The 21,937-nt window shown below is 42.3% G+C and overlaps 1 long non-coding RNA gene across 3 annotated transcripts in view; it reads right to left on the bottom strand.

Moving 5' to 3' along the window:
- The window catches only part of LOC116184343 (uncharacterized), a 59,732-nt gene that overhangs the window by 36,298 nt on the left and 1,497 nt on the right, over window positions 1-21,937 (bottom strand). The window contains exon 3 of one of the 3 annotated variants that reach the window (XR_004149109.2): window positions 17,400-17,542. The exons of the other annotated variants lie outside the window; for them this stretch is intronic. This is a non-coding gene — a long non-coding RNA (uncharacterized LOC116184343). The remainder of the gene's footprint in view (window positions 1-17,399; window positions 17,543-21,937) is intronic. 3 annotated transcript variants of the gene reach the window in all.

Raw genomic sequence — 21,937 nt, 5'->3', positions numbered from 1 at the left:
GCTGCTATGCAAACATTTGGGGTATGCAGTGGCCTGTGTGGATGCTGTCTTGATTTATAGTAAACCCTGGGAAGAACTCCTACAGCACCTGAAAGTAATCTTTCAGCAGCTCAAGGAAGCAGAGTTGACTTTTAATTCCCCAGTGTTCAGTAAGAAAGCAGGAAACCATTTATAAATATATATATAAATATATACATATATATATTCTATCTCATACATATAAATAAATATATATATGAGATATAGAAGGGAAGAGAAGTTACAAAACCAGAGGTACATAAAATACAAGCTATTCAAATGTACCTATTACTGTCTGCTAAATTGCAGGTGAGATCTTTTCTGGGTATTGCGGTATAGTATTGGAAATTTATTCCACATTTTGCAACACTGGCTGCTCCATCAACTGATCTCACTAGGAAAAAATCATCTCATAAAATAAATATGACCCCATGGCGTGTGCTTGCCTTTCAAGGACTGAAATCAGTTCCTAGAGATCAAATAGTTTTCATGAGCCTGGAATTTTAAGGTCTGTAGCGGGCAAATCTCAATGTTAATAATTTTCAATCAGGGTCAAAATTAGCACAAAATTTAAAAGGAGGATAAAAAAATTCCACATTTGCTTGATAAATTATCTGAAAGACGATGAATTCCCTAGGAATACAGAAATTTTAATGAAGTGGATCACAGCATTTCCATGCAATGAATTACATGCCACACTAAGGCATAGGTGGTTAAACAACAGGAAATTCATAAAGCCAAGCAGAAACTTAGTGATCACACAACTTTATATGATCAGTTTAGTAACTTCCATTTGTGTTGGACCAAATCTACCAAAGAAGATATTTCTCCCAGAGGGACTGAGAATAGAGGGATAAGTTTCTCATAATTGAATTGCTCTTTGCTGAGGTGATTTGGAACAGCTCTTCCTAAGTATAAATCTTTTCTTGAAAAAAAGAAATCATTAAAAAATGATCAAATACAAACTAAGATCCTTGCAGTAAGGTGGTGTTGCCCATGATTCCCAGGACACCAGAGATCACCCTAGTCTCCTTCTCTCCAGATTGCCTGGCTTGACTCAAAGAGCAATAAATGTGGGATGCAAACAAATATTCATGCAGAAAACTCACTGGTATAAGACTGTTTCCTTCAAAGAAAATTACTTTTCTGGGTCTGTGTTTCATGATTCTTCACTCCTGAAGCAAACAATATTCAGCAATAAAGGAAGGGAAAACCCAGAGGGTCTGGAATATAATTTTTATTCCTAGGAGTGAAGGATGGTTTTGGCCAAAAGCAAAAAGACTAAATGTGTCCTGAAGGTGGGAGGAAAGTGTGCAAGTGACGCAAGCCAGTGCCTCACCTGCTCTCTGGCAGTGTGTGCATTTGCTGTGGAGAGAGAAACTGCAGACATGCTGAGAGCCCACCCTGTGCACGGTGGTTCCCAGAGCCCTCCAGGACATCTCTGAGCCTGTGCTTCAGTGCAGCTGAACCAAGCCATGTCCTCAGTCTGAGAAACTGCACTCTCTCCATTCCTATCATTAATCTTTCCCTACATCTCATGTCTTAAGTGGTTTCTGAGGAGATTTGAGTTGTTTTCTTTTTCCCAAAGAATACAACTTTGCACAGCATGAAGGAAAACATCCATCCAGCAACACCAGTAATTGCAATAGTGGCTCATACAACTCCAATCCTTCCAGCCCTGCTGCTACACAGAGGGAAGTGATATTTCCCTGAAGACAATGGCTCTCCACAGTGTTACAGGTGCTCCTCTTCACCTGGCTGAGAAACCTGCAGCACAGTCACTGAGACACAGGTATTAAATTGTCTTTGTTTTTTTTGTGAGCTCAGGTGTTCAGCTCACATCTGAGCCCAGGTTCTCTCCATGGAAAGCTGACTGGGGTCTGCAGGAGGGAGAGGAAGGAAATGGAAGTGCAGGGCTTGACACCATGCTTTGCCCATTTATTAACCAAGTAACACTCCCTGCAGGACAGCAAGGGTTCAGATAAGGCGTTGCTGAAGAAGGGACACTATTTGCTTTTACCCTTTGGGTATTTGCACTTATAGGATTTTTTGTAAATGCTGTGGAAAACAGCTAATCTCTACACCCTGAATAAAAAATCCCCACACTGCCTCCCTCTGTGAAACACGATATGTACCCTGGTCGTTTCATTTTCCATCCAAAAACCCTGACCTTGAGTTCTATTTTCTTAGGCAAGCTTACATTTAATTAAAAGGAAACTATCAGGTATAAAAGTCCCTCTTAGATATGTTGCATCCAGCCCCAGGTTAGGCCTACTCATGACTTCTCCATGTACAATTTCCTCCAGGATTCCAACCTATCCCAGGACCCAGTGTGATGCAACAGCAGTTTCAGCACAGCAGATAGGGTAATGCTGGCCTGACAAGTGAAATTCATTATTGCATTCCATTAATTTTGAGTCATGCACCCAGCCCATGGAAGTTGGGAGAACCTTGTGAAAAACAAACTCACTACATTGTGCTCTGATGTTATTCTTGGCTGGAGTTTGAGGCAGCCTGCTGGGGTCCTCCGGAGTGCCTGAGCATCCGTAGAGCAGCTGCTGTCTTCAGAGAGAAGAATAGAGACTCATTCTTCATCTGGGACTACAATAGGGACAGCAAGGGCCTCCCTGGGATCTTTAAATGCAGGCATGACTTAGGAGGGTGGTGATGTTGGCTCCTGACACTTTGGAGTGTTGAGCTCCAATTACATATTTACTTGCAATTGCTAAGTGACTGCTTTGAGTGTTTCCTGTGCAAAGCTGAGCCCCTGGAGCATGCTGTAGGAATGGCTGTGGCAGGGAAGGGACTTTGATACTCCTGAGAACAATGTGACCTCCATAAAGGCCCTGTGACAACTGCATGAAATCCTCTGCACCGCAGCCCTGGGCTGGGACCCCACAGTAGCATCCTCCCAGCTGTAAAGAACAGCTCAGCGTGACTCAGAGCAGAAATACTGCCCATCCCAAATGTTGTATGAAAATTCTGAGTGTGAGTCAGCCCAGTCTCCTCTGGGAAATACAATTACTGTCAGTGAGTGTCTGCTAAGCAAAGCCCTGCTCAGAGATCCCATCCAGGGGTTTCTCCCATGGGAACCTGTGCTGGAGACACCTGGGCACGGCGCTGGGCTGGCACCACATCAGGCAGTCCCTGACTCATGGCAGTGTCTGCCTTGCAATACTGACTCCATCAAACCTGGAGTGCTGATGGGCAGCTAGCAACTGCAGGAGAATGGGATAAAACAGCACTTCCCAGGCTCCTCCATAGGCTGACCTGGTCCCAGATGAAAAGACAGTTTGACCCCTTCCTCTTCAGTAGGGACAGTGGCTAAGGCCTGAGGAGACAAAACTAAGATACAGTGTTTTGCACCATCATAGCTGGGATGCACCATCACACCATGTCCATAGCCCGCAGACCAAGGCAACAGTCCCCATCCCAATCCTGGCTCTTTTCTCTTTTTTCCTAGCAGACTGAACTGGGCTGGGTCTCTGTATTAAATTACTTCTCTCACTTTGGAAAACAAAGCAAACCTTTTGCCCCGGCTGCACGATGGTTTGGGCTCAGCAGTGCTCCAGGTCACTTCTGTATGTGCTGCTGGGCTGAGGAGGCACAAGCCTTGCCTCTCTCAGAGAGCCTGGACCTGCCACCACGGCTTCCCCAAGGCCACCCAGGAGCCTCCACACTCATTTATTCCCTACCAATGTCAACAGAGAACTTCCCACCACACCTCTTTTCCTTATCACCCCTTTTCCATCTCTGTCTGACAGATAATGGAGTGTATAAGTGCTGTCTTGTCTCAGGTATCTGTCTGGGGCATCAAAAGATGTGCCCTGCAGTGAGTGGAGGTGTTGTGACCCAGTTCAGGCAGTGCTGTTTGCACGCACCGCTGCTCCCGACGAGCTGCTGCTGCTGCCAGGCTGCTCGTTTGGTGTGGCAAGAGAAGGGAGGAGGTAAAATTACCTGTGCAGGTAACCTGAAAAGCCTTTTGCTGAGCCCAGAGACAAAGTGAGGGTGTATCAAATGGAAGGCAGCAAGTATGGAGAGACAGCAGAGTGACAGAGCATCTCCTGTGCCCCAGAGCAGCCTCTGAGTTTTTGGGATGAGAGGAGGGCACGAGGAGGAGCTCCATCTTTCCAGCACAGCCTGGTCTTGCCACCACTGTGCCACCTTCACTCTGGGGGCTCCTCAAGCCAGCAAAAAGTAGATACTGACCCAGGATGTGGGTGGTTTGGAATTGATCCTGTTGGCATTAGTTTTCATTGGAGAAATTTTCAGTTAGTAGAATAATCTTAAGGAGAAAAGCTCTTTTCTCAACAGAGTCACACATTTTCAAGGGCCGAAAGATCCTGAGTTGTGCTTCTTCATTTTTGAGTATGAAAATTCTCTGCAAAAATATTCCTTGAAAATCACTGTTTTTTGTGACTTTTTCTGCTTTCAGCAGCTTGTCCTTGGAAGAAGAAGGAGCAGAAGGACAAATACCAGAAAAAGAGCTTCCCTTCAGGAGAGCACATAAGGTTCTATTTGCTTTCAGTGTCCCAACAGCTCTGTCTGTAGAAGATGCTGTGTTTTCACGTTGGCTCTCACCCTGCTGCTCAGGAACTGCTGGAGAACCATGGTAAAGACAATTAAATGCACCCAGATGTCAATGCCACACCAGCAGGGTACACAGCCAAGCAGACTCTATCCTTTGTAGACAAACCTCTTGTAACCAGGACAATTGTATCAAAGTCATCCTAATTTCTTGACTTTTCATCTCAGCATCTCAAAGGAAATTTCTCTTGTGGATAAGTAAAATGGCACAAATTGGCTCTCACTTCACAGACAAGGATCTGAAGCTGAAGATGATGAACCCAAACCACATGGAAGACTAAAGCCTGGCTATTCCCCTTCCTGTGCTAACCGTGATAGGAAATTCAAAGTGTAGTAGCTTGCTAACAGTAAAGAGCAACTTAGTCCTCCAGGTGTGAAAATATAGGTAATAAATATTAATAGAGCAAGGCTCTGAAAATAGCCAGGGAAAACAAGTCAGAAACACTTTGCAGAATCTCACTGATTAAAGTGAAATCTCATTTTAAATTGTCAAAAGCAGCAGTTCTGCCTTTACCATTTATTTTTTGTCACATCGAAATGTTTCAATTTGGTAAGAAAAAGCAGCTTTGTTTTAACAGTCTCAGTTGGATTGCTTCTGATTTATGTTGCACATTAATCTTAGAATAGGTGGTTTGTTGGTTTTATTTTAGGAAGAATTGCAGTTTTCAATGTGATGAGAAAAATGTCATTTTTGACTCAGAACTTTGCAAGCTCCTGCTTTGTCCAGAGAGGAGCCAGGACCACACTGGTAATTACAGCCCCACGACCGTCCTGGCTGGGGCTGGAGTGGGGTTTTGCAGAATGTGCTGAGAGATTTGGGAGACATTTCCCCACATTCTGTGCAAAGCACTGCAGAAAACAAACCCAGGGACCAACTGTGATGGAGTGACTGCCTGTCCTTTGAGGACTCCATATCAATCTCTGCAGCCCTGGTAACCACTGACCCAGATGGTGCCCAGATCTAATTTAGGCCTTAGAAACCATCTTGGGGTGTACAGTGGGATGTCCTTTAATGGTTCCTGCAGCAAAATCCCAGGTCTATCTTGCCAACCTCCCACACTCAGCTGCCCACTGGAGTCAGTAGGAATTTAGAATGCAGAGGTCTTTTAAGGTCAAGCCTTATATGGATTTTGATCCATCCTGGTCCCAGTTTTCAGGATGCAGGAGTCCAGCACTAATTCACTGTCTGGACAGTTGAACACACAGGTATGAGACACCACTTTACCCCAAAATGTTTATAGATGCACCCACAGTGATTTGCTGCTGACTCTTTTATGGAATATAATCACATTACCCTGTAGTGCAGCTGCAACTGATGGCAATAAAACTTGATGTATGGGGAGGACAAACAATTTTGCAACATGCCATGAAAAATCAGTTTTAGAATGACACAGATTTTACCAAAAGACTCATTCTTGCTAAATAATGCAGAGCTAAATGCATTGTAATAAAGGCTCTGAAATGGATGGTACATCCTGTTTAATTTTATAAAGGAAGACAGTAATAAACTACATTTTTAAACTTATCACTTCAACATCAACCTTGGTGCCAAATGCCATGTTCTATTCATTAGCAGGCAGTTCCTGGGATCACTCACCCAGGGACTGGGCATTTGATGCAGTTCTTTGGCTGTAACAGACTGTCTCTCAGACTCCTTCCTTATGTATAGCAAGCTTGAAACAGAGCTAATGAAGGCCAGATGGCTGCAGGCTCCTTCTCACACCCATAATATTGATGGGAACGTTCTGGTGGGAGTGGATTCTGCCCGAGTCTTTTCCTTGTGCCTAACATGATGATAACCACATTGCAGCCTCTGTACTGTTTGGTCCTAACTTGACTCAAATGTTTCCTGGATTTCCAGCAAATGAATGAAGTGCAGCTCAAAAGGAAATATATGCAGGCCTTATTAGAAAAGGTTGTACTCATCACGAATCAGCTAAATACCTCATTTCTGACTGCGGGGAAATCCTTTTATAACTGAGTTTGTTTGGAAAGATTTTGAATAGTTCATTATAAAAATGCATTCATCTCTGCCAGAATATAGAGAAGCAGCCAAAGTACAAAATCTGGCCCTACTCAAGTCCATGGGATTTGGCATAAACTGGCAGAACTACTGGGCAGAATACTTTGTTCTGGGTTAAAGTAGTACATTTTATGTGCTAATGGAACCCACTGAAGTGTGCTCGCCAACCTGAGACGGCCTTGCAGTTAGGTTCTGTCTGACTACGCTAATTAAGAAGAATAATTAATGCCCAAATATAATTCTCTGGAATGCTGCAGATATCCCAGATATTTCACGATTGCACAGGATATTGCACAGGATTAGATACTGTCTCTGTTGGTAAATTCCTCGTGGTTAGTAATCTCATCTTTTATATTTCATTTTTAATAAGGAGCTGCCTTCATGCTGAAGCCAGCTCTGTTTAAAGCAGCAAGAAAAAAGTAATTAAATTTGACAGGACTTGCTTTCATGACATATATTGCAGGCTATCTCATGACACACAGACCTGGTCATATTTTTGTTATAAGGAGTTGATTTATTTTCACCAAGTATCTCTTTTAGAATCAGAGTTTTCCTGAATTCTGTATTTCTTTGGCTAAACAAGCCCCGCTGCCTGTCTGTGGCTCTGTGCTCTGCAGCAGTGCTGGCTGCACACCCTGGCTGTGTTGACATGTAATGATTTGAACATTTGACATTTATATGTGGCTGGCATTCGTTTTGTTGCCTTGCAACCATCTGGTTCCAGAAGAAACTCATAAACTGATCCTGAATCATGCAACCACCAGACAGCAAACAGATAGAGCTGTAGGACTCTGACAGCACATTTATCACCCTCCTGTGATAGCTGACACAAACTGCACTGCACTGTCTCCACTCTCCATCACACAGAGCGGCCAGGGCAGCACTTGAAAAAGAAGATTTGATTCTTCTCAGCAGTGGGAGTTTATTGTTCACCCTGCTGGTGGCCCATCCTGTGTGCAGGCTCTCTGTGTGCCCCGCAAATCTCTGCATGTGCCAGCATGTACCCTGATCCTGCATCCAACATACAGGAGCAAACCACCCTGAGCTGGAGGGATCCACTCCAAAGCCCAGATTTTGGGCTGAATTTTTCCAAACTTCAGAAATACCAGGGGACACATTTCAAGCCAGAGCCTTTCATGCTTGTGCATGAAAACAAAATTACAAATGTCCAGCCTCCGTTGATCCTGGTGTTGTTGGCACAGCTGAGGACAGGGGACTGGCAGTGAAGTGCTGTCCTTTTCTGGCTCCATCACCCAGGCCAGCAGCAGCAGGGAACAAGCCAGCCTGCTCTAACAGAGAGAATTTTGTCCCAAATATTCTTGCCACAAAAGCTATATTCTTTATTGTCAAGTGTTTTTCTCAGTAGATTAACTGATGCAGGAATGAAAAGTTTCTAGGAACAAAGTGCATTCTTTAAAGTAGAGCAAGGGGAGTGCAGTTGCATTTTTCTTGGCTGTGGTTTATTTAGGAGGACAGCAGCTCCCCTGTCATTTCATTTGATTGTCCTCTCCTTTTTACTTTCAGTTGCTAAATCTCTGACAGTGCTCTCATGTCTATGAAGCAAAGAGATCACTTTTCTCAATAAACAGGAAAACTGAAAAATGCAGGAAGACCAGGTTATTAAACCCAAAGAACTATCACTCACACATTATGTAATACCAATTTAACAAGGAATTTTGCTCTGTAATCAAATCCACATAACTCATTCTGTAACTGGAACCATCTTTTTCCAAATTAAACAGTGCCTTTTTTTTTTTTTTTTAATAATTGGATAAGGGGAGAGTACTGCAGCAATTTGGGTTAAGATTTCATTATTGGAATCCATTTTTATTTTCAGTTTCCACAGATGTGTACACAAACACACACTACACACTAATCCAAAAGAATGACTTTTACATTACAAAATTCAGCAAATAATAGTAGCAGACACTGGAGGGCACCTGCCTCAAATTCTCACCTACTTAAGTATGCCAGAAAGGAAAAGTAAGTACTTATGGTGACTGGAATGGCTTCCTTTTCAATTTCAATTCAAAGGGCCTGTAAAAACTGTTTTATTAGGTTCACACTGGTTTTCTAAATCTTTAAGATATATGTGTGTATCAGAGATGGAACCAGACAGGGAGTCTGAGTGTGCAGCTGGGAAGCCAGGTACAGACCTGACCAAAGTCAGCCAGGTCAGCAGCAACATTAGTATTTGTTCTGTTCATAATTCTTGCCTTACAAAAAACCCCAAATATGGGCCATATAGATGCCACTCCTGTGTCAGGGATCCTTATATGTCTATGGAAAAGACAGCAAAGGCAGGGAGGGAGGCACAGGCAGTTAGGGATGCAAAGCAGGAGCAGAACTTTGTTATCAAGACTGGTCTGAACTTGACAGAGTCAGGGATTCCCAGTGCCCTTTAATGGTATTGGCTCTTCAGGGAGGGCTTAAAATCTTATTCTTGAAAACTGCATCTCCGTAAGTAGCAGATAAAAAGAGAGGCTTTGCAAAAAGCCAGAGAGCTGCATCCAAATCCTTTGCACTATTTTCAACAGCCCACAAGAATTCCTTTGCACTCATTCAGGGCATCTGCCTCCTGCTCAGGCCAGCAGACTGAGCAGATTTTAGTGCTTTTACTCTTTTACATTCTATATTAAAGCAGTGCAGGGCACAACATCACCTATTGATGTTCAGATTGCAATGTGTGGAATAGTGATCTGTGTAAATGTTCAGTGGGTGTTGGACATGGAAACTCTTGTCTTCCCAAGTCTTGTCTGATACAACCTGAATCTCCATAAACCTGAGTTCATTGCATCGAGCATCAATGCACTTCAATAAACAGTTAAAATGTGTCAAAAGGTCTTTACAGAAAATATCTTTTCAGGAAAAGAAAGGCTACTTCAACTGAAAGAAAGATTACTTCAACTCAATTCAAATTGAGTTATTTGAATTTTATTTAAAACTATTGATTGATTATTCAAATTCTTCCAATGTACTTTGCTCTGTGCACATACATTGGAACAGAAACCTTATTAAAAAGCTAGTGGAGGTTTACAATAAGCAGGGCCATTTGATAGACTAACCTATCTTTAGAGAAAAACAGGTTTGCTGTGTTAGGATCAAAATTCCTGCATTAGTGTCTGGGATATTGTGCAGAAGGCATTGCTTGTGTTTCCACACAGCATGAAGTGGAGTTCTGCCTGAACTGAGACTGGACTTTGCATAAGTTTAAGAAAGAAAAGCACTGAGAAACAGAGTGAGCAAGTAAATTAGGACAATATCTGAGTGTCTGCTCCCACGTGAGCGTAGCTGCTGGTGTCTATATTGCAGCTATGCACACTAAAGCAACAGGAGATTTGAGCCTGCCTTTTCCCAACACCAAATCAAAGGCTGGATTCCTCTTGCACCACAGTTAGGTGATCCTGTCTTTTTCTTCTTCAGATGATGTTGTACAACTTGATTGTATAACTTCAGTTTTTCCATGTAACAAAGCACACAGCTGAACCCCCCCTCCACTGCCTCAGTTGTTTTCCCACTTCGGCTGCACTGAGTATCCCGACACCAGGTGTATTGTATTTTTTTTTTTTCCTGGCCTCTCAATTTACTGAAAAGCACGAAGAAATGCAATGAAATTCCTCTCCACAGAGAAATTTTTCCTCTTTATAAAACAAACTGAAAGGAAGAAGCTTTGTCAAATGAATCTCTGGGAACTATTCACATGCTACCCCTTTCCTAGGGCTGGTGTGTTGAAATATCTGTGAGTGACATGACAGGTAAGAGCAACCAGGATAGAGGAGAATTACCCTGGCCCATTTTCCTCTGATTGCTGAAACTCAGTTGCTCACTAGGAGGAAACCACAGAAATGGCCACATTTTAGAGTGCTGTGTATTGGAAACCTACACAAACGGGCACGTTGTGCAAGCTTTGCTCTGAGAGCCATTATTGTCACTAGCAATATGTCTTAGAAGCCGGGACAACCCTGGAATGATGGCAGATGATGATTTAAGGCACGGCAGCGAGGGGCTCAGGAGGGAGCCTGCTGCTGAGAGCTGATGGCAGGAGCAACCTCAAAAACGCACGGCAGGCTGCAATAACAGCGAGCCCAAGGGCAGGCGGTGCAGGGAGAGAAAGGGAGGATGGCTGCGAGCCTCCTGCCCGGAGGAGCCCCGGCACAGCGGCTCTGGCAGCGATGCCGACTGCTCAGTAATTCCTGGTCGCTGATGGATTCCAGTGATTCCGCTGGGAATTGCCGAGGGCTCTTCCAGCAGCGCCTGGCACCGGGATCTTTCGGCAGCAGTGCAGCATGGCTGGCATTTAGAAGGACAAATGGTGCGAGACGATTCCTTGCTGTTCGCCCTCATGACATGGCACAAACCCCGAGGTCCTTTTCCAAACAGGATGGAGCATTTCCAAGCTATTTAAATCTAGTGGAAAACCTCTCTGCCCTGACTCTCCTGCTGCAAATGCCTCTCTGAGGGTATATAGGCAACAAACCTCAGCCGGAGGGGAGCACTGGGGGTGAGGAGAGAAAAATGAAATGTTTTGCAGGCCGTGGTGCAGGGAGCTCTGCCAAAACTGCCTGTGCTGGGTGCCTGTCCCCCGCCAGGATGGGGCACCTCCAGCAGGACCACGCTCCAAGGAGGGCTCTGGGCGGAGCGGTGGCACCTGGTGAGAAGTTCCAGCTCACGCTGTGTGTGTGTGGTCTCTGTGCCTGCCGGGGCAGGTGAGTGTGGAAGCGCTGAAGCACAATGTGCCCGTCAAACCCGTCACACGACCCCCGAGTCCCTGTCCCCAGAGGATGGGTGCTGTGACACCTGAGCAGCCGAGCAAGGAACAGCCTGCCCCAGTTGCAGCCGGTTCAAAGGAAAAGTGGGGTACCAGTTGCTAGCTGGGACAGAACTCTTACGTATGCATCTTTATAGATGCCTCATCTCTTACCCTTCATGCAAGAAGCTTTAGAAATATTTATGGGTAATTTGTGTCCACCCTTTCAACACAGCTATGTTACTGCTGAGGCCTTGCTATTGCCAGGTATATTTGGTATCAGAAGCAATTTTTTTATTATTATCTGTGAGCAACTACTTTGTCTTATCAGTTTTCCCTCCAGCATTTATGTACATTTTTCTACTTTTCTTTCTGGCTTTATACTGAAGGTGAAAAGCTGACTGTCTGTTTAATCTGCAGTACCAGAATAAAATACCTATCAATGCAAGCAAAGAAGAAGTAAGTTCCAGATTTTTTTTCCACAATCCTTGCAAAAGGAAGACTGCAGTAACTTATAGAAAGGGTTTTTTGATGAATTTTTGAGGTTTTTTTGCATTTGAACCAGACAGCACAAAAGTCATTCTTAGGCAACATTCACTCAAGTTCTGAACACCTCTGGAATGTTTTCAAAGGAGAAAATGAAGGAAAGTTCACTATTAACAGGCAGTTAGAGAAATTTTCAGATTACTTTCAGTTTCTTACTTATCTTGGCACTCCATTAAAATAATTGCACTTGCTGTAGCACCAGAGAGATTGATTAGACTGAAAACTTTATTGTTAGCCTGTTTAACATTAGATTTACCCCTTTCAGCAGCTCTTGATTCAGAGTGAGACACTAAGGATAAAAAATGGAAAGTAATGTCTCTGAAGAAGCTTCCATGTTAGTAGTTTTAGTTTAATCACTATAAAGGGGAGCTCTGGTTTAAACTAGTTTTCTTGGGATTAGAAGAGTTTTAATTATTGCTTGCAATCAAGCCTTCTAGCCTTGCATGAAGCAACACATTAAAGCTGGTATTTTAAAAGAGCCTAAGGAACACACTCATCATTAAAATTCAATGACACTGGCAGCTTAGCTCCCTGCCTCCTTTGAACATCTCAGGGTTCCCTTTTAATAAAGTAACATCTGTGAAATGCAGAAAATAATATTAATTTTGACCCCCTCTGGATTTTTAATGGGTCCATTAACCCAATGCAAAGCGATCCTTCCCTCATGCAAGCCTTTCCTGAGTAGTTTTTAGTCCCAGTATATTTTTTTAAGAATATGATGTCTCTTCAAAGTAGGGAACCTCCAGGACTATAATGAGTGGATTCTCCAAGCATTTCCTGAGGCAGAAAGCATCAGCTCTGCTCATGGACTAGATGAGGGAGTGGCTGCAGAGTATCCCTAAAATGTCTGGTCCAGAACATGGCCAGGTGGTGTCTGTGCATGTGTGTGTGAGAGCGAGTGAGCCTGGAGGGCCTGACCTGTTTCCACTAAAGTCTTAACTGGTAATGATAATTTTGCACTCTAGAAAGTCACCCTGGTACTATGGCACAGACTCCCAAAAGCAAACCAGCACACTCTGCTGCTGACCTGAGACCAGTCTCTACGTCTGTGTTCTGCCAGCCCGACCAAATATCCTTAGACAAAGATCCTGCCCTGAAAGTGGCATTTATCTTTAATTCTTTCTCCTTCCTGAGTTTCCACTGGATTCCCATTACAGACAGAAAATTGGCAACTATTCAGATTAAACACCAGAGTGAATTTACTTGGCTCCAAAGGAAGACATTTCTGTGTCGAAAGGTAAATTATGCTGCTGTTTTTCCACCTGTTAATGTGAAGATTATATAATAGAGACATTTTTCAATTTATATTTTTCTTCTTATGATTGCAATGACGTAGAAGATTCGGTCTTCACGGCTTCTTCTTTGCTTCACAGAATAATGCCAATGCTTTTGTGAAAAAGATCAAAAAGTAGGATTTGAAACCATTGGGATTTTGCTTGCTGCTTACAGAGATTATTTTAGTGGTAAATCTTACAAAAGCTTTAGTCCAAAACCATATTTTAGGTTTAAATCTTTGGCAATGTAAGAGCTCAATCCTAACATTTAGATGGTTGTGGGTAATGCTGTTGGAAAGGCAGATGTGTGGGCCCTCATTTGTGTGTGTTTTGGGATGTCTTGATTTCAGGGTAGCCAGGCTGTAACATCTTTTGAAACTCCCAACTTCCTGGGGTGGTGAAGTAGGACATTTGAGGAGCAGTCCCAAGAGATAATGAAAGGGCAAGTACAAGTGGTGAGAGCCCCAAGTCAACAGCCTTGACTTGGAGGCTGAACTCGGGCTGAGCTTTAACCAGTGATGATTTCCCCCAAAGGATTCAAGCTACACATACAGCAGCAGCAGGGATGTCACACACAAGCCCACTAAAGCAGCTGGGCTTTATATTTTCCGATTGCTGTTGAATATGCAATGGCAATTTCTCTCTACTTTTTAATCTCTCCTTAAACAAAGTCATAGTTCTTCCACAGTCACCTCAGAGACAGGGAGAGAAATATTTTTCTAACAATTACTGCAGTCAGCTTAGCTGGGCATTTGAAAGTAACAGACATTTAAAAATATACAATAACAGTAATCTTTAAAAATACTTTATTTTAGAAATATTATTTGGGGAAAAAAAGTCCTTGCTCCCTTTATTCAGCAGGAAATGCCTCACAATTATCTTTATTTTCTTACTGTTTGTGGGATGAATTGAAAATCAGTGTTCTAGATAAATTTACCTAGCAGCAATTAACATTTAATTTCCTTTAAAAATATGGAAACAAGATTAAAATGCCCATTGGGGGTGATTTATCCTTGATTAAAGTTTAGAAGTGACTGAGAAAAGTTGATGCTCAATGCATTAATAAAGAAATAAAGGAATGAAAACCTATGTTTGATATTCCAGAAGCAAACTTGGAAGTGGCTTGAAAAGTGGCTAAGTTTATTTTTATTATCAGGGAAATAAGTACCTTGCAGGCTCACAGGGGTGACCACAGCCCAGTGAAGCAGAGGACCATGTTTTTCACTGAACCCAGTGATTTGCACGTTCAGAAAGATGGGCTAATATTTGCACAGTCAGTATTTCCTATTTCCTTAGAAGTTAAAGGACAGAAGGAATTCAAAAGTGATAACCTGTGAAAACTTACAATTATCTGTATTAATACATTATTTATTACTATGATTATCTCAGTGGAGAGTGAGTGGATCTATGATTTAGACTTGCCCATCTCTATAGAAACCCAGAGGTGGGCAACTACTCTCTGTTTCTCCTTTGTAGGGACCTTGTCCAGCTCCCTGCATGAAGGGCTGGGACCTCTGTGTACACAGTGATTGTGGAGTGGACACAGAAAGATGGAGACAGTCATGACATTTTTATGGCATTTTGACTCTTTGCAGAATGTCTGAATAATTTGGAATCTGGTCCATTAAAAATAATATTCCAGATTCAAAATGCATATGTGGTTGAATAATCAGTTTATATGTCCAATTATTTGACTTTTGAGTAGATTGGGTAAAACTTGGCATCTTTTTTCCACCATATGGTTGTACTAACTTGTTTGAAAGAAAAAATGACCCAAAATTCACATAAATAACTGTCCCATAGTCTTTCCTGTCTACCTAATTTTGTCTATTTTCCCCACTAGCAACCAGAGATCCAATAAACTATTGAAGGCTAAAGGCTGATGTAAGTCTTTTTTTAGTGCAGTGATTTCAACAAGAGCGTATGAAGAGCTTTTTTTTTTAAACCAGAGAAGAAGAGCAAACAGCTAGAAAAACAAAAAATGTAAAGTGCTTATGCAAAAATCTGTCATGGACATCTGGACCACCCTTGTCCAGCTCAGGAAATGTAACACCAGTCATGCTTCTAAGTGAAGAGAATCAATTGCACTTTCTGTTTGCAGGGGATCAAAGGTCCCCTGGCAGCTCTGCTTTCAGGCTGGGCAGTCACTCAGGGGCTGGGTGCAGGTCCCTGTCTCCCCCCAGTCCTGCAGCACATTCAGGGCATCACGAGGTGGTTCCAGCCAGGGTGGAGCTGTGACCCCTCAGCACCCATGAAATGAGGCAGCTGTGCTCTGTGATGCTGCAGTGGTGATGCAGAAAAAAGGGAGAGGCTGGTGTGAAAGTCACAGAAGTCACCTCTTTTTGTGAACACTTGACGCTTGGGCCCAACTTAAGATCGTCATTGTTGCTGCAACACACATGCAACTCACTGAGATTCTGAGGTTTAAATCTTGCTTCTGTAAATGCAGAATATCTCTGCTTTATCCCTAAGACTTTGGGACAGAGGGGTATAGGGCACAGATTTATAACCATCTTATTTTTGGAATACCTAAACTGTTGCTGATGTGATAGACTGTATTGGCTCAAAAGGACTGGTATAACCAAACAGACACAATTTGATTTAAGATTAGATATTTTTGCAAAAACAAAGCTTTACAAAATATAAGATGAGGGGAAATTTGCCATATTTATAGTTCAAATACCAAAGAAATCTCTCTTCCCAACACTAATGGGTCTAGACATCTGTTTTTCATGCCTAAAATACAAATGCTGTAACAGCAAACCAGTTCACAACTTCAGGAATTGAAGCTGTCTAGAAACGAGAATAAAAATGACTGGTCCTCCATAGCAAGCAAAAAGCAGGAGGAAAAAACCTCTTGCAATTAGTAGTGGAAAATAAAATTAGGTTTTCAAAATTATTGCAGCCATATGTAAGATGGACTCCCTCACCACTGAAACCACGGGCAAATCACAGTTTGGAGCTCTCTTTATACATGATCCCTAAATAGCTGGGAGCAATTGGGACGTTTTGAGTCCAAGCTATCCCATACAACCACATCAGAAAATACCAGAAAATATTTTCTCCAATTGCTCCCCCTCAACCCTCAATCCTCATTCCCACAGCAAAAGGTTGTACATCCAGTCAAAAAGCAGTCCCAATCCATCACCAGTGATCCAAGGTTACATCCATCTTCTCCCAGGTCTTTTCTTTTAATAATGAGCTCTGCTCTCTGCTGACTTAATCCTCATGAGAGCCATTGATTCACAGTTTCAAACAGAACATGGATAACATGAAAAGAATCATCTATAAAAAAATACAGATGGCCAAATCCACCGGCTAACCTGGACAATGTTCCTTTAAGTCTAAAGCCTCTGTTGTGCTAAATACCCAGCTGTTAACAATCTCTTCTAGAGGCTATTGAACGCAGGAAGGACATGTTTTTAGCAATTAGAAAAATAATAGTACACTTACACATGGCAATATTTAGCAGAGTTTGTTTGGTTAATAGGTCAGCAGTTTTGGACAGTTGGTGGTTGTTATGGGGCAGCAAGGAGGGTTTGTGCAGTAAGACATCCTGGCAAGAATGCTGAAGCCCCAGGTACCCATGGGGCACCCTCAGATGAACATGTGCCATATAATCCAAAGCACTCTAAAGACACCCACATTCCACAGCTTCCTTGTATATTTAAAAAAAGCTTTGAAAACATTTTTGGATAGGTTTGTGCAGTGTCAGGGAAAATGCACATACATAAAACAGAAAAAATGCACACAGTGGAATGATGTTTTGGGCATATAAGGGTATTACACATGCAAGGCTTGAACCAAAGTTCATATCCTTAAATAATTTTTAGATAGAGCAAGAATTTAAGAAGTGGTTATGTGCTTTCTTCATGCCTTGCAGAAATATGTCATGCAAGGCAATGACCTGAGGCATGAGCAGGTGCATGTTTGCTGCAGCGATTTATGGTGCAGTCCTCACAGCAGCTTGATTTTAGCTGGTGGCCTTTGTAATTTATCTCTGCTGATATCATTATGTGCCTTGAGACCATTTATCTTTCTCAAAGTAAAGGGTAAATGATGGTTTCAACAAGAAGAAAACAAGACTTTTTACAACAGCCCTGGACTGGGGACCATAGAAAGATTTGGGTTTTTAACACACTCCAAAATCTGTTTTGACAACTGCTTATGGTTACTATAGTCACTGAACAAAAGGTTATTTTACCTTTCCTCACTGATGGCCCAAGTTCCCTCTTATTTTCTCTGTCTTTGCAGAATGGCAGAGGCCATGCTTGGAGCTGCTGGATTCAGACAGGTATATGCAGTTTTCTGCCTGCAGTGGAGCAACTGGCATGCTGAAATCTCACCCTGAAAATTGCATTACATGAAAGGAGGTGAAAAAAGGGGCCATATCCAATCTAAATTATCCATCCATTGACCTTGGTGGTGGTTTCCAGCTTTTTTGGATTCATGGACCCCCATGGAGTCTCTGACAATAGACCTGCTTTTCTTGGTTATATATTTTGCAGAATTTTAGAATTAGTTCAGAGTCGCCACAAGACCCATAGAAAACATACATAAAATCACATGTCTAAGGTATTTATAAGACACTAGCACCTAAATTCTTTCTAATAGGTGAGCATTAAAAAATCTTGAGATGTTATTACTTGCCCAGTAATCAGAGTTGGTATATGATTATGCTTCCTTGTTGTTTCTAAACCACATCTTGCCCTAAAAAAACAGTTTCAGCACAGACTCTGTCCATATCTATAGTAGATTCTCCACTAGCCAAAGAGAAAGCTACTGGTGATTTTACAATTCATCAGAATAAAAGCAATTTCTTTCCAGATTTGTTATTCTTCTCCCTTTCTGGGTATGGGCAGAAACATAAAAGAACAAGACCTCCCACTAATCTGAAAAATCTTAATGCTAGAGAGAAGTAAAATGAGATTTTTCATAAGGAATCAGGGCTTTGGAGGTGTCAAGTGTTGGAATATAACTGTCCCAGCCCTCATGCCACTAGAAGGGAAAATGGAAATTAATGCTGGACTGCTGGGGTTGTGAGGGAAGCAGCATAACCACAGAATCAGCACCAATTTTTTTGAATACAGGCCCAGTTTTTACTTTGGAACAAGAACTTGGACTCACATGAATTGTGTGAGGGCCTGGCCTTGGATAATCAGTGGGTGCTCAGTATCTGGCAGGATCCAGTCCATGGTGAACAAGAATCTTGGCCCAGATTTGAAACACCGCTTCTCCTGCTTTCCAACCCCATGGTGTAACCACCAGACCACAAACGTCTTTCCTACTTCTTGCTGTTAAGAAGGACGCGTCAGTTTTCAGGCCTGGAGAAATGTGGTGGACTGAGGGCAGGAAGGATCTGTCATTCATAAGAAAACGTGGGCTAGAATTTCAAGATTTATTTAAATTTTAAATTTCCTTACTGCTGATAGAGTCAGGGGGCAGAAGAAGGTTCCTTGCTCATGGCTCTCACTGCAGCACACAGTGAGCTCTCTCCTAGCTGCCTTTTAATGTGTCTGCAAACACTAATGACACATTTAATTCCTTCACACTTTGGAAAACAGTGGCACCTTGCACAAAATAGAAATCTGGCTCATTTTTGATTCTTCCTTCTTCCTAAGGGCCCAAAAGGGACCTTGAATTAATGTGAATTCCTGATTAGCATGATGATATAAATCACAGCAAGCTGCTTTCATGTGGAGATGTGAAGCCAGGCTGCAGAGTACCCTGCAGTGCACACACTCTCAGCAATGTGTAGTGCAGTGACACCAAACAGAGCTGCTGCTGCTGTCATGTGCTGCACAAACTGTTGCAATTATATCCAAGGATGTGGGAACTTTATCTGTTTCAACCTTTTGCTCTCAGACATTATAAAGTTAATTATAAAATGTGCCAAGGGGGAGGCAAGGAGAAACCTTGTTAACCTTTTCTTTCTGTGGTTTTCCCCCCTCATTGCATTTACATTGGCCTTGAAGAGCTGGGACATTTTGCAGATGGTTTAGGGTCTATAAATTCTTATTTAAATTATCGTGAGCCAAGTATAACAGGTAGCAGCCCAGACTTCTCTAGAAAGGACAAACTCCAGCTAAGCATGTAAATAATACTCCAGTGCTTTTTAATATATAAATACATACACTGAACCAGGTACTCCACAAGGTTTATTCACATTTTCCTATTGTTGCTCTGTAAAATGCACTGAGGATGCATTGCATGACTCTGCAATATTTTAAAAAAATACTATTTCTTAGTGAATAGTGCAAACTAACAGGCTAAAGGAAGGTGCTACTTCCTTCACTGCTCATCTCAGGTGGCTGGTAAAGACAACCAAAACACTGTTTTTATTCACCAAACCTCAAATAGCCAAGTCCAACATGTTGCTGCCAGTCATGGAAAAGTGAGAGGGAATTACCTGCTCAAAATCAGTAAGAAATGATGGTTGATCAAGGAGAACAATGTTATGCTGTGCTGAGTTGAGATAAACAGGGTACTCATTTCTACTAATTTCTGCCCATTCCAGCTGGGAAAGGCCCTGAGACAGGCCCTGATGGCACCTTTCACATGTCTGAGCAAGACATATCCTCCATGGCTCTAGTGTCCCTGTGGGGAAGATGATGCTATCTTCCTCTAAATGTTTTGAGTTAATTAATAAAGACTCTGAACATTGCATTTTTCATGAAGAATCCTCTGTACATATAAACTTAGAAGTGAAAGGAATAGCATTCCCACCTTATTTTTTCCTCTGGGAAATTCAAGAATTTTTTCCAGGTTTGTTTATTTTTATAATTTTTAAAATAACTTTTTGTTTCAGTCTCCATCTTCCAACTGTGCATCATGGTCCATCTGTTGGTGAGCCTAAGAGTGTTAAATGTATATAGCTCCCTCCAGAGTTTCCCAATGAGATTCAATGAAGTTCCATGAGGGACACCTAGGTCTTCTTCCACAAGTGCCCCAAAATAGGGATATATTATTCAATTTCCACCCTCCCATAATATACACACCTGAAACTGAAACAGAACACAAGTGGTTCTACCGGGTACATATCAGTTGTAAATGCATATACCAAACACTTCCAGGTCACCCAGCACATCCCCTGGTATTCCCTCTTAGAGAGAAGACTCCAGAAGCAGCATTGCTATGGATTATGGATAGGGCTACTTGGGGACCCGAATCTCTACTCAGAGGATCCCTCTTTTCAGACAACAGTATTTTCAGATATGTTGGATGATCAATCTTTGGTTTCCTGACCCTGCTGCCTTTACGTGTGGCTGCCTATCCTTGCTGTTCTGGCAAGGGGAAGAGAAAATATTTGGCCTTTGGGAGCTGGACAACTCAATGCCCTGTATAGCTAACAAGAGTGCATGATCCTGAGTTCAAATATTCTGTACCTGTTTTGCACAGGAATGAATATTACACAAGGTGCCAGGCAAGTGAAGCATAGCTAATGTAAAAACACCTTGGTCTGGTTCCCAGTTACCCTGCAGCTGTGTTAGTATTTACAGCACTGCGAGTGCCCCTGAATCAGAATAGGAACAGCTTTTATTCTCTTTGAATGCATAAATCAGGCCACATAGTTCTGCTGGAATTACAGGCTATTTGCACTCATTTGTCTCCCTCCACGTGCTTTGCCCAGCAGGTAGCCTGTAATTATTTGATAATAAAAATTATAGGCATTTTTACATTGCTGGTCCTCTGCAGGAGCCGAAGATTACCCAGCCATTTTTACGCGAGCTGAGAATGCAAGCCTGATGTCCTGGCAGAGTTCCAGGTTGGAAGACTCCATTGCCTGTCTAAATCCTCCTGGTATTTCTAACAGGCTGTGGCACTCTTCTCATCCTCCTGGGGCAGTGCGTGGCTGAACAGCTGCATCGCTGCTCTCTGGCAGCTCCGCAGCACCAGGGTGGCAGGAGGAATTCTTCCCCCCCAAAAAAGAGAAGGGCTCATGGCTCAGTTACTTTGATAAGGTCCCTTGGGGTCCGCAGGGATGAAAGAGGCCAGATGAATGAAATCTATCGCTATGCCCATGTGATAAAAGCTTCTGATGGTTTACATATGATAATTAAAATTTTCAGACACCTGCATGAAAATGACTCTGCTTTGGTTCTATTCCTCCCCCCCCCCCAAAAAAAAAATGCTTTTAAAATGATCCAAAAGAAATCAAGGAGATTCGTATTAGCAGCTGGAAGTGTCATATGAGAGGTGTGCAGCCAAAATAAAAGTTTGATAGTGGTAAAAGATTACCTGTTCTATTATTTTTCCCATTTAAGTTAGCTATGCCTGAAAACAGTAAGCACTGGTTTATAAAGAAAATTCTTGCAAAACTATTTCTTTCTCTCTATTATCATTATAAAGGACAACTTTTTTTGCCTATGCATTTGAGAATTTATGTATTTGTAAATATAATAAAACCACAGTGGTTTGGACATTTACCGAGAATGACTGGTTTGGGGAATTTGAGAAACAAAAAGAGATAAAAACATCAGCTAGAAAAAGGAGTGCCTGCATTACAAATGGACTTTGTTATTTTTTATCTTGGCAAGTATCATTAAACTTTAATTCTTTATGCACCCATGACAGATAAGTTTGTCCCACTTCGCATGAAAGATGTTATGCATTATTTTTGACAAAGTCATTAAACCCATTCCAGTGAGACCTCACCCCAGCACGCTGAAGGTCCTGCTTAGCAAATATGGGACTGTGGAATCAGGCCTCAACTTCTCCCCACTGCAATCAGCAGGAATACTG

The sequence above is a fragment of the Lonchura striata genome, chromosome 17 (assembly GCF_046129695.1).
Source record: "Lonchura striata isolate bLonStr1 chromosome 17, bLonStr1.mat, whole genome shotgun sequence".
Classification (NCBI taxonomy): Eukaryota; Metazoa; Chordata; class Aves; order Passeriformes; family Estrildidae; genus Lonchura; species Lonchura striata.
Note: the sequence above shows the minus strand (reverse complement) of the source record. Positions and strands in the feature narration are given on the sequence as shown.